Source organism: Typopeltis vanoorti, chromosome 3 (genome assembly GCF_054136105.1).
Source record: "Typopeltis vanoorti isolate ZY-2024b chromosome 3, IOZ_Tvanoo_1.0, whole genome shotgun sequence".
Taxonomy (NCBI): domain Eukaryota; kingdom Metazoa; phylum Arthropoda; class Arachnida; order Uropygi; family Thelyphonidae; genus Typopeltis; species Typopeltis vanoorti.
Window position 1 is genome coordinate 155,157,220 of NC_143551.1, and position 13,996 is coordinate 155,171,215.

General features: G+C 36.1%; 1 protein-coding gene across 1 annotated transcript in view; it reads right to left on the reverse strand.

Annotated features, from left to right (window-relative positions):
• The window catches only part of LOC150108679 (ATP-binding cassette sub-family F member 1), a 228,912-nt gene that overhangs the window by 168,210 nt on the left and 46,706 nt on the right, over nucleotides 1-13,996 (reverse strand). The window lies entirely within an intron of this gene.

Genomic DNA, 13,996 nt, shown 5'->3' on the forward strand with positions numbered 1-13,996 from the left:
ATAAATTCTTATTTCTTACATTCACATATTTCATTTAGTTACTACCTCACAATGCTTAATGTACTGATCCAACAGAATTATAATATCAATATTAACATTGTTTTTGAACTTAAATCTAGTAATGGATTATCTAGTAATGGATATTCATTATTAGCTAGCAGCTTAACTTGAATTACCTATAGAAATTGTTACCTATAGAAACTGCATTAATCTGTGTTGTTCCTATGAAATTATAACATTGCTTTTTTTTATCAAACTAGCAAACAGGAGAAAGAGGGGTAATATGATTGAGATTTACAAACTTCTGAAAGGGTCATACAGGTCATACATTTAATTGATGGAATTTTTTGATTTATGGAGGGTGGGGCTAGAACAAGAGGGCATCCTTGGAAGCTGAGAATGAAGGCCGCCAAGAAGGGTGTGGGGACTAGATTTTTCTCTCAGAGGGTGGTGTGTGATTGGAATGAATTGCCTTTGGATATTGTGAGTGCAAGCAGTGTGAATGAATTCAAGAATAAGTATGATAGCTGGTGTGTATAGTATGTGGCCTCCCTCGATGAGACTCTGACTCCCTGGAGGTCTCTCTTAATAATAATAATAATAATAATAATAATAATATTCATTTTAATAGCATTCCACACACACACACACACAAACAAACAAGATCACAAAAGTTCCATATAAGGTGTGTTGAGCAAGGTTTCTGGGGTACATAAAATATAAATAGAAAAAAAAAAATCCATAGCCCACTTACAGTACAAATGAACTACAAGTTTCCAAAAGCTTTTGTGGAAGTAAAAATTATTAATAAACCACTTTTTACCGACTACAGACACCAAAAATTCTTATTTCTTACATTCACATATATAATTTATTTACTACCTCACAATGCTTAATGTACTGATCCAACGGAATTATAATATCAATATTATCATTCTTTTTGAACTTGAATCTAGTAATGGATATTCATCATTAGCTAGCAGCTTAACTTGAATTACCTATAGAAATTGTTAGGCATTAATCTGTGTTGTTCCTATGAAATTATAACATTGCTTTTTTTATCTGAATTTCAAGTTTAATTTTGCAATTTTTTATAAACTTATAATTATCATTAATTTATTTTTGTATTTATGTTTCTATGTATTTATTTACTTCTTTACTTATTTCAAGGAGGAGTTCAGTATTGTCTTGGTACAATGGATTTACTGTCTTATTAAATTTTTATTTGTAGCTAACTGGCAACACATAAGTGGCAGTGACTCAGGTGACCGAAACACTGCAGAAAAAAATATTTAAAAAAAAAATAACAATTTTATTATTATTACCCTAAGACCCCATGGAGTCCAAGATTCATCAAGGAGGTCCCTTTGTCATACACACAGCTCATCATACTATGCATTTAACACATTCAAATTGTCTGCACACACACCACACACTCTCAGGCAAAGCATTCCAATCATTCACAATTCTGCATACAAAAAAACCTCCTTCTCACTTCCTTGTCCACACTTATACAGCTTCCAGGGATGACCTCTTGGTCTCCACTGATCTCTCATCATTTTATGAAAAACCTCTTCAACACTGATCCTGTAACAACCCCTTACCAACTTGTATGTCTCTATCATATCATCCCTCTTCCTCCTATCCATTAAACTCTGTAAATTGCATCTTCTCAACCTTTCCTCATATTCAACATTCCAGAAATCAGAAACTACCTTGGTCAGTTGCTTCTGGACCCTTTCCAACATCTCTTTGTCCTTTTGAAAACCAGGTAACCAAATCTGTGCACAGCAGACAATGTGTGGCCTAATCAGAGCCTGATACAATGGAACAAGAATCTTCTTGCTTCTACAAGTCAGTGTCCTCTGCATCATTCCGAATTCTTTATGTTGTCCTCTGAATTTTCGATCCTTATCCACTAGCATCCCAAGATCTCTTATTTCCTCCAACTCCAACAATATATTCCCACCAAACATAAATTCTACATCCCATCTTTGTTTCCCAAATTTTAAAACCTTACATTTTGCAACATTGAACTGGCATCCCTATTCCTCTACCCATTCACTCTTCATAGTTCATCCATCTTTGCATCATCTGCAAACAACTGAATATCTGAATCCAAATCTTTGCCAATATCATTAACATACAGGTTAAACAGCAATGGCCCTAAAACAGATCCCTGAGGCACACCACTAGTGACTTTCCTCTTCAAAGATATTACCCCTATCCCACACAAAACTTGCTGATACCTATCAGATAGCCAGTCTCCAATTCAATGCACTAGTCTAATATTCAACCCCATCTGCTCTACTTTGACTATCAACTTGATTACCGTGATGGACCTGTGTTTCACTCAGAATTTCTCCATGAGTGCAGGTCACAAAGATGCCTCCAACGATCTCAATCTTGAGCCTCTCTCTTCCATGTTATACCCATAGATTTCACTAGTGGATCTTCCCATCTTGTAGGTGATCTTCCTGGTTTTCTCTTTATTCTTGGTTAACAGTTGAGTATCCTATGTGTCCATCTATTATCCCTGAGTCTGGCTATGTGACCTGCCCATCTCATCTTGCTTTCATATACTGCAGTTACCACACCTTTTATGCCTGATCTCTGTCTTAGTTCCGTGTTTACAAGTTCCATTTTGCTGATGTTACAAATCCTACATTCTATTGCACACTGAGTTATTCTGAGAGTCTCTTCTTCTTTTCCTGTCATGTTCCATGTTTCTGATCCATATGTGAGTGATGGAAGAATGTCACCATTAAATAGTTTTGCCTTTGCAGAGATGTCAAGATTTAGATCAGTAAGTATTTCTTTTAGTCTGTTAAATGATAGCCATGCAGCTTTCTTTCTTTTTGCTAGTTCTTCAGATAAATCGTTATTCATTTTTATTGTTTGTCCTAGGTAATTGTAGGAGTCAATTTGTTCTATAGGGATGTTATTAATACATAGGTGACTGTCACTTGTGTAGATGTTTTTGTTTTTTCCAGATTCATTTCTAAGCCTATCTTACTGCTGTTTGTGTACATTTTTTCCATTTCTTCTAAGTCTTTTGGGTTGTGGGATATCAGTATTAGATCATCGGCAAACATAAGGATTTGTGGTTTTTCACCATCTATGCTTATTCCTCCATTTAGGTCTATTTCTTTCAGAATGTATTCTAAAATGCTGGTAAATAGATTGGGGAGATCACATCGCCTTGGCAGACCCCTCTCTTTATATCTATATTTATAGGTTGGTCAAATAGGGTTATTTGTGTGGTCTGATTTTTGTTAATTTCTTTTATCATGTGGATGTAAGTAGGGTCCACATTTATTTCCAGTAAGGCACTGATGACTGCATTGTGTTCTATGGTATCAAATGCTTTTTTAAAATCAATAAAGAGGAAACATGGAGGGAGTCAGTATTCTCTGGAATATGATCTGTTGTGGAGAAGCCTCTTCTGAATCCTGCTTGCTCTCTACTGGAATTGCCTTTGAGTGTGTTTTTGATTCTGTTCAGTATTACTCTGTTCATAATTTTATATATGTGAGACAAGATTGGATGATAGTTTTTTATGTCTTCCTTGTTCCCTTTTTTTAAAAGAAGTATGATTTTTGAGGTCTTCCATTCCTCTGGAATCTTTCTTTCTTTGAAATACCACATGAATCTGGAAGCCAACGCTTTGAAAATAATTGGTCCACCTTGTTGGATTTCTTCAGCCTTAACATGATCAAGTCCTGAGGCTTTACCTTTACTCAATTTCTTAAGGGCATGTTCTATTTCTTCTGGAAGTACACCTGGTATATTGTTTGGTTTTGGAATGATAGGTTCTGAAACTTGGCACTTAGTTGCACAGAGATCTTTATAAAAATTCTGCACAATTTCTTCTATCCTTTTTTTTATTAGTATGTTTTTCTTCATTTTGATCCTAAAGCAGATGGAATTGACTGTTTAAAATTTAAGTCTTTCTCTATTTTTTTCAGGCTGGTTTTTGTCTGCACTGCTTCTCTTAGTTTTTGTATCCTGAAAGCTTTGTAGTCTTCTGGAATTCTTTTCCTTAGTAACTTACAGATAATTTTGTATTCTAGAAAATCAACTTATCCTGCAGTAATCTATCAAAAGCCTTTGAAAAATCTAAGTATACTACTGAATATATATATCCATCTCCTTTGTCCAATGAAATCGTTCACCTTATTGCAATAGGTAAGCAGATTACTAAAACATGACAATCTCCCTTTAACAAATTCATGCTGTCCATCAAAGATAACATCATTGTTGTTAACACAATTCTGGATCCTGGTTCTCACCAGCCTCTCCAACACTTTAAACACCACCAATGACACACAGATAAGCCTATAATTTGATGCCTTAGTTCTATCACCACCATTATGATGCGGCACAATCTTGCTTTCCTTCCCACCCTTTGGAAATTGAAGCACTGCAAGACTTGTCAAGGCAGATGTCAACTCCCTGACACATTCCTTCAAAATACATGGTGATATGTTATCAAGCACCACAGCCTTATTAACATCAAGTTTGCTCAATTCCCCCATATACCTCTTGCTCACTTACAGTCAGTCTCTTCTCCTCCTCATCATCATCAACTGCTCTTGAAATCTCCATGATCCATATGTTGAGGCTTAAGTGCTGTGAGGACATCCTGTTGAAAATTTAATGGAATATTTACAGCACTGGAGAAGAAGTAAAACTTTAATGTTTCCAATATTTCCTCTATCACTGAAACATCTTCAGGGATTACAAATAACTTTCATAACAACATACTCAAATACAATACAATACTAAGTGAAACACATGGGTGACTAACTCCCTTCTCTCTCTGTGTGCCTGGAGTATATAGAGTACTCTGTTTTTGCAAGCTGCTTACTTTGGAAAGACAGGTAGATAACCATCCGTTTAGAAGAACACAAATCATACATCTTCAATCACGACTATGATCAATCTGCCTTGCAGACCATGTTTTTGATACAATCCATAGGATCTCTTGGAGAAAAACCACTATGCTCCACCACAGCAAATTCAAAGAAAGAAAGACTGTTTTTAGAATCTGAGGCAGCACTCAGAAATCACCTAAATTTAAATAAATATGGTTGCATAAAACTTCCCAAAATTTGGGAAACGTTAAGTATCAGAGATCCCACTTTACATCCTAGGCATTTGTAGGTAGTGTGCACCACCTAGATAGGACTTTAGAGTCACCCAGGTGTTTCACTTAGGTCTGTACTTAGGTATTGTATTTGAGTGTGTTGTTACAAAAGTTATTTATAATCCCTGAAGATGTTTCAGTGACTAAGACAAAATATTGGAAGCATTAAAAGTAGTTTTAATCCTTTCCCAGTGCAATAAATATTCCATTAAACCTCCAATATGAAGTCTCCATGATGTCACATTCACAAGAATGAAAGACCTTTATGAACTGGTGATTAAATATCTCAACTATATCTTCTGCAGCATACCATTTTCTCCAATCAATGTCATCTTCCATAATCATTCTTTATTTTTGCTGGCTACATATCAAAAGAACACTTTAGGATTCATTTTGGCTTCGTTAGCTAACTGCTCATACGTCACTTTTGCTACCCTTACTAATCAAGTCATCCTCCTTGCCTTTCAAACTGCACATTCAAATTGCCTTCTGCAGTTCATTTCAGAATCCAATCAGTGTACATCAGTAACAAGGAGAGAAAGCAGAAAGCTGAGGAGAAAGAAGAATTTATTAATCATTAACTTGTTAGATTAAGTTGATTAATGTTGAGACATGGATTGAGATTACTGCATATAGTCTTTTAGAAGGGAAGAGGTGTTCATTTCTTTTTCTACTGTGAAGTGCATATTTGATGTTGGCTGTTTAACTTTTTTTTCTTTGAGCCAAGAAGTATTAAAAAGTTCACCTCGGCTCAAAGATATTACTAAATACTAAAGTACAAAAACTAGATATGCTAATTACTCGTCTACAAATGATTCATTTTCTTTTTCTGTTTTTTTGAAAGCCAAAACACACACACAATGTGACTACTTACAGAGGTAGTCACCATCATCCAACCCAATAGTACATACAGCATCCCCAATACACACATACTAGGCCTATTTATTTTAATGGTACAAAACTGCATGATCTTTGCCATTCCTCCTGCATCAGAGATAGAATACCAGAACAAAACTATTACCAGCACTCATTATTTGAACTACCTCATCTGCTTGCATTCAGTAAAGTTATTCTTTCAAAGTCAATCTTTTACTTGCAGCATAATGATAAAATTCTTTTGGGTTGCCTTTAGCCTGTGCAACCAATTTCTTTTCATCCTCCAACTTAGCTTTGCTTTCAATTTAATATTAATATCCAAGATTCTTGTGAAAAGACAGCTTAAGTTTTCCATAAATATAATCTCCATTCCACTTTCAAATCACGCATCCAATTAGCAACCATCCATTCTTCAAAGGTAAGCTTCATCCACTTACACATTCTGGAGTGTATGAATTCCATGTGCCTGCAGCTTAGCCTATTTTGGACAGACCAGTAATCTATTAACATTCACCTTGAAGAACATAAAAACTACATTTGCTATCAAGAGTATGGCAAATCAGGAATGGAAGACTATGCTATGAATATTCCATCACACAGGATTAAATGGAAGAAGACAAAGTGCTGCACAGAAATCACTATAAATGTGAGAGATCATGTCTGGAATTAGCATCAGCTATGAAATACCTCCCTTGGCCCAAATCTCAATACAGCTGCATTAAGTTAAGGGATAATAAATCCCTCATTATTTTATTTTAAGGCCGGATACGAAATGCGGAGATCGAAATCTAAGAGTTTCATGCCAAAGAACTATCAGTGAGTCCAGGTGTAAGTGATCACCTGGGTAGTACAACACTAGGGCAACTCGCTGCAAAGGTGGAGCAAGTTCCTTCATTATCCTTAATATTGCCTCTTGGCTCTTTAATACAGCTGCATTAACTTGCAAAAGATGTGGGAGAAAGACCTTGTGTAGCTTGATTTCATTGAATTAATATCCTTTTATCTCCCTCCCCAACACACACATACACTGCAAGCCCATGGCAGGAATCCAGTTACTTTTCAATTACAATCTCGACTGTTTCTGCAATAACTTTTTCAATGGTTTCTGTTTCATAATACCTGTAATTTGTGCTCTCAAGATTCTGGGTGAAGGTCCAGTAAAATAATAGCAACTTAAGGATGTGACTATTTTGCCACCACTTGGAGACAGTGATCATGTCATAGTAACCTGAGAAGTAGCAAAGTATATGGATGTTCCAATCAGGGCAGGTTATAAGCTGAACTAAAAATCTGGAAATTATGACAAACTCAGGAAAATACTATCTTTGGTTCCATGTTATCAGTTGCTAAATGGGAAGGTTATCAGCAGTGCATGAGAAGATTTGAAAAGATGTTTAAATGATGCGGTATCTGAATGTGTCACTAGAATTCAGAGAACAAATAGAAAGATTGAAATAGATATGCAATCTCAATAAACAAGGGATCCATAAGAAGATGATGTAAAAGGAATATTGTTAGAATAAGAGTGAGAGAAGATATTAAATATATAAAGCTTGGACAGAAAAGTTGCGAGTATTGAATGCAAAGCTAAGCTGAAGTATGAAAAGAAATTGGTTGCACAGGCTTAAGGCAACCCAAAAGAATTTTATCATTATGCTGCAAGTAAAAGAATGACTGCGAAAGAATAACTTTACTGAATGCAGACAGTAACCTAGTATCAGAAGCAGATGAGGTAGGTCAAATAAAGAGTGCTCAGTTCAACATGGTCTATCAACCTAGTGTATGTAACATAGTGAACAGTGATACCAATACATTGGATGAAGAGATAGAGATGCAACTAAAGTTCAAGAGCTGTTGTATAACCCGAATAAGAATTCAGAAATAGGGGAAGATTGGATATCAGCATGTGTGCTAAAAGAATACTCAGCTGAACTGGCAAGGCCCTTGACATGTTTGTATAATTTGAGTCTTAGCTCAGAAAATATCTCACAGGAATGGAAGGCATGTATGAAAATTACTTTGAACAAGGATGGTTTAAAGGCTGATGTGTCTAACTATCGAGTTATCAGTACCTCTGGAGCGATTGTAAAGATTTTAGAGAAGTTCGTAAGAATTTGCATACAAAAATGGGTGCATAAACAAGATATACTTTGGAAGGAACTGTATTAGTTTATTAAAGGAAGATCAGGTCTAAGCGATTTGTGCATATTTTATATTAATATTACAGATGAGTTGGATAAAGGGAATGGATACACTATCACACTGTTGGACTTTGCTAAGCCATTTGATAAAATAACATATGAAAGGTTGTTGAATAAACTAGAGAATATGGAATTGAAATATTGGCTTGGATAAGTAGGTGGCACATGAACAGGTATCAGAAAGTGGTATATGGGGTTTGTCAATCTGCCAGATTTAAGGTCAGCAGTGGTGTGCCTAGGGATCAGTCCTTTTACCACTGTTGTTTAATTCTAGACATTATTCGAAAGGAGTTGACAAGAGACCTTCAGTTGTTTGTTGATGATGATGCAAAGATAGGTGTGGTAATCCAAGATACTACTGATATATAACATTTACAGAGTGATTTGAACATACTGGAAGTGTAAACAAAAGATAATGGCTAGCAATTCAATGTTAGTAAGTGTAAAGTTATGTACTTTGGCATGATTCAATATCCAACAGCATGTTACATTGGTGGGATTATGCCTGAAGTAGCTGATAAGGCTAGAGATCTTTGAGTTATAGTGAATAGAAATTTGAGGTTCAAAAGGTCATATATATATAGGGGTGCTTAAGGGTCAAAGCTGTATACAGAGAGGAGAGTTCCACATAGCCTTTAAAGGAATGCGGAGAACCGACCAAGGCTTCTGACCCAATGTCCAATCCTCACCTTCTCGTAGTGCACCCTGTTCGGTATCTACCTGGACTGAACGAACGAGGATGGGCTGGCAATTTGAGATTTAGCTGACCAAATTGTATTCTTATTGGCTTAAACCAATATACAAAATGATGGTACAACATGACAAAATTTCATGCCTGCTCGGGCGTCGCCCAGTTACACAAGGCCCCCATTGTTTTCGCCGGGGAACCAGGCAAACAACGAAAAGTCAGCTACTGAAACAAACCTGAAAGCACACCCCAAACTCAACATCACCAGGGTTAAAGATCGGTACTATCAACATAAGAAGCCTGAATGGCAAAGAAATGGAGCTAGCTGAGGAATTAGATAAGTACCAAATCGATATGATAGGGGTGACTGGAACAAAAAAGACAAAAACTGGTGAGATCTTTCTGAGCAATAAATACAAAATGTTATATTCAGACAATGACAATCAAGGAAAAGAAGGAGTAGCCATAGTATTCAACACAAAATACGAGGCTAATCTTCTTGAATGGCAGGCAGTCTCAAGTAGAGTGATGTGGCAAATATCAGAATGGGGAATTGGACAATGAGATTTATTTCTGCCTATGGTCCCACAGAAGGTTCTACTAAGGTAGAAGTGGAGGAATTTTTAGATGCTTTAGAAAAAGCAGCTGACAAAATGAAAAAGGAAAAGTTGATCCTTGTTGGGGATCTAAATAGCAAAGTAGGAAATGATTGTCTGACATACAAAAATATTTTGGGAAAATATGGAGAAAAGAGCAAAGCTAATAATAATGGCAAATACCTGTTGGATTTCTGCTCAGCAATTACTAACACCATGTTTCCAACATAAAAAGGTGCACAAATTCACATGGAGAGAAGAGGCAAGGAATAAGAAAAGTCTCATTAACAATGTTATTATTGACAGTGATGTTTTCTCCCTGGTGCAGGACACCAGAGTGTACAGAGGATTTGAAATTGAAAGTAATCACTATTTAGTCTTGAGCAGGATAAAATTGAATTTCATATTGAAAAGAATAACATGTAAGAAAGTTTTAAAGAGAATAAAAGTTGAGCAGCACTCAGATGTGAACTGTAGACTAAAATACACAAAGATTATTGAAGAAAAAATGAAAGAGTTTGAGAACAGGAATCAAACCTTGAAGATTCAGTGGCAAGCCTTGAAGAAAGCCCTGATTGATTCAGCTAGAGAGGCATGTGGTGAGATTATCTGCAAGGATAGAAAAATCAGAACTCCATGGTGGACACATGAAGTTAAAGAAGATAGCATATCAAAAGTTCCTGGCAAATAAGTCAGCTTGTGCTCTTAGAGAATACAGAGACAAATGTAAGAAAGTGAAACACTGTGTAAAACTGGTTAAACAAAAGTCATGGGAGTTCTTGCCAAATGACATAGAAAATGTCATTTGGCAAGAACATAGAAAATAAATATCAAGAAGGTGGCAAAATATTCTGGAGGTTGTTGAAGAAGCTTAGAAACAGAGGAAAGAGTGCTGTAAAAGGAGTTAGAGATGATAAAAGTGACATGAAAACGTGAGAAAAAGATATCCTTGAAGTATGGAGTAATTACTTTGATAAACTGCTAAATGAAACAAGCAGTGATGACAGCACAGTGGTAAAAATCACTGACCAAGCATGCAGTCAGAATACATATCCATACTTGATATGTATCAAAGAAAAAGCCATCAAAGGTTTGAAATGTGGAAAGGCAGCAGGAGTAGATGATATTCGACCAGAAATGCTGAAGTATGGTAGTATAAAAGTCTTGCAGTGGCTGCAGTGCATAGTTCAAAAGGCTTGGACATAGGGACGAATTCCCAATGATTGGAGTAGAGCTCTCATAGTATCCATATATAAAAAGGGAAATAAAACTAAATGTGAGAATTACAGAGGTATTTCCCTATTGAGTGTTCCTGGCAAGATCTATGCAAGTATACTTGAGAAACGGTTGAGAAGAATTGTGGAAGAAAAGCTTGGTGAAGAACAAGCTGGATTCAGGCCAAATAGAGGCTGTCAGTATCAGATCTTCACTTTATGACAAATAGTAGAGAAAGCATGGGAATATAACAAAGATCTGTATTTAAGTTTTGTCGATCTGGAAAAGGCATATGACAAGGTGCCAAGAGAGAACAAGAAGACACGCAGTTTATCAAAATAATACACTGGCCTCAAAGCATTAGTCTTTGGCTATAATTTCAAATAATCACAACATATAAATCTAGATAAAGAATCAGTTATCGAATCGTCAAATATTCTTGACAATGTCCCATGCACTGTTTATCTTTTCTCTCTTCGAGTTCCTTTTTCCATAGTATTCTTTAAAGCTGTTTTCTAAGTCATAATATATTTTTATGGGAATTCCATCCGAAAATGCCGCAAACCTACAGTAGTACTATGGAAGGGGTAACCGTGTGTGTTCGGATATTTCTGCATGCCTTCACTGTGACTACTTAGTCTTTATTTGAGTTGTAAGTCAGCAGTTAGAATTGACGGAAGTACAGGAAGATGGTTCAATGTTGAAAGTTTATTTTTCACTTGGTTAGAGTATAATAAATTTAGTTTAATCCTTTATCCAAGTGTGAGCAAACAAAGTTTGCGCCTGAAAGTATCTTCAGGACTGGGGGTAAGGTGGTACAACACCAGGGCAACTCGTTGCAAAGGTGGAGCAAGCTACCAACACTCCTGTCTCAGTATCTCCTATAATGCAAAACACATCTCCTTGCAGATATGTCTAATGTTATGCATTAAGGGAAGGGCCACTACCCAGACTAGTTTCGACCTTTATTGAGGTCTCTTCAGTGGGAGCCAGGCCCAAGTTGAGATACCAGGCAGAAGCTTTAGCAGGTCATCTCTACCTATAGGAGTTGCCAAATGGTGTGCCACCCTTTTTTATAAATTACTATGGGTTTAGAGAAAGATGTTGAAAGTTTATTTTTCACTTGGTTAGAGTATAATAAATTTAGTTTTATATATCCGCAAGGAGATGTGTTTTGCATTATAGGAGATACTGAGACAGGAGTGTTGGTATCTTGCTCCACCTTTGCAACTAGTTGCCTTGGTGTTGTACCACCTTACCCCAGTCCTGAAGATACTTTCAGGCGCAAACTTTGTTTGCTCACACTTAGATAAAGGATTAAACTAAATTTATTATAATATGGTTCAATGTTAAATCTGGTGTGAGACAAGGATGTACATTATCCCCTCTGTTATTCATTATCTATGTGGATCACATTATGAAGGAAAGTGGTGTTAAACATGATATCAAAATTGGAGATGTTAATGTCAGCTCTTTGTAGATGATGTTATACTTCTAAATAAATCCACTACAAGTCTGCAAGATTCTCTTACTAAATTGAATAGCTGTTGTAATAGATATGGTATGAAAGTCAGCAATAAAAAGACAAAGACAATGAAAATAGGCAGAATCGTTGAAAATGTCAACTGTGTTGTGAATGGAGAACCTGTGGAACAAGTAAAACATTTCAGCTACTTAGGCACGATTTTTACTGAAGATGATAAATTAAATATAGAAATAGACAACAGAATCAGCAAAGCTGGTATGGTGGGAAGTCAACTGAATAAATTCATATGGAATAAGAAAGAAATTAGTCGGAACACTAAATTAGCTGCATACAAGACAGTGTTCAAACTAGTTTTAACTTATGGATCTGAGAGCTGGGTCAGAAGTAAAACACTTGACCAAGACTAGAGACCGCAGATATGAGAGTCCTGAGAAAGATTAGAGGCGTGAACTATCATATTAAAAACGAGGATATTAGGAAAGAACTTGACATTGTCAGCATCCAGGAATGCGTTAGCAGAGCTAATATCAGGTGGTATGGTCACTTAAACAGAATGGGCAAGAAAAGATTAGCAAAACAAGCGTTCTCTGCCAGGTTGGCAGGAAAACGACCCAGAAGAAGACCAAGGTATAGGTGGATTAATACAGTACAAAATGCCTTAGACGATAGAAATATAAGATCTGATAATGTTGGAGTCTTGACAAGTAACAGACTGATTTGGAGGAAAATTGTAGATAGGAAGTTAGCAATGATGTAAGCACTATCATATCCTGTACACCCCTTGAGGGTACATGTCAGGAATTTGGTGAAGGTCACATAACAAAAACAGCAAATAGAACTCAGAGGATGACTGTGATGCTGAAACACTCATTGACATGTAAAGATATGGAAGTTATTTTGCCTCTCTAAAGGCCATAATGTGACTGCACCTGAAATACTGTATACAGATTTAGTCTCCTGAGTTCCAAAGGAATAAAGAGCTGTAGAAAGGCTGCAAAGAAGAGTTTCAAAAATGATATTGGAATTATGGAATGTGAGATCATGAGAAGAGATTAACAGTATGTGGACTGCAGGCACTGATAAATAGAAGAAAGAGGGATGATATGATAGAGGTCTACGAACTTTGGAGAGGTCATTACAGGATATCAGTTAATAAAATTGTACATTATAAGGAAGATGGGGAGAGGATACGTAAGAATCAATGGACGTTAAGTTTGTGTGCAGTTAAGAAAGGGATAAGAGCTATAATTTTCTCTCATAGAGCTGTAAGTGAGTGGAACAGTTTCCCTGTTGAAATAGTGTGCATCTAGTGTGAATGAGTTTAAGAAAAAGTCTGACAACTGGTGTGGACAATGTGTGGCCTCCTCTATGAGTCTTGACTCCTTTGATGTCTAATAATAATAATAAATTATTTATTTTATTCTGGTGTTGTTTCATCAACACCTGTCCTTTATTACATCTATGAAATGATGTCAATTATTAGAAAATATATTTCCCAACAGTAAATTTTTGACCCGCCTCTTGTTAGCAATACTGAACTTAAAACATGGCATGCAATATGGAGCATGTCATGACTTTTCAGTAATTCATAACAGATACAAATTTCCTATAATATTATTCACATTATGGTAAGTCTCTGTAAAATAAAAGGACAGAAAACTGTCGGGAGAAAAAAAAATTTGCAGATAGAAAAGTGGTAATAAAACCATAATTGTATTGGGCCATCACAAGATCTTGTACAATCTCACTTGCATGAAATGATGACTGTTCAACAACTATTAGAAG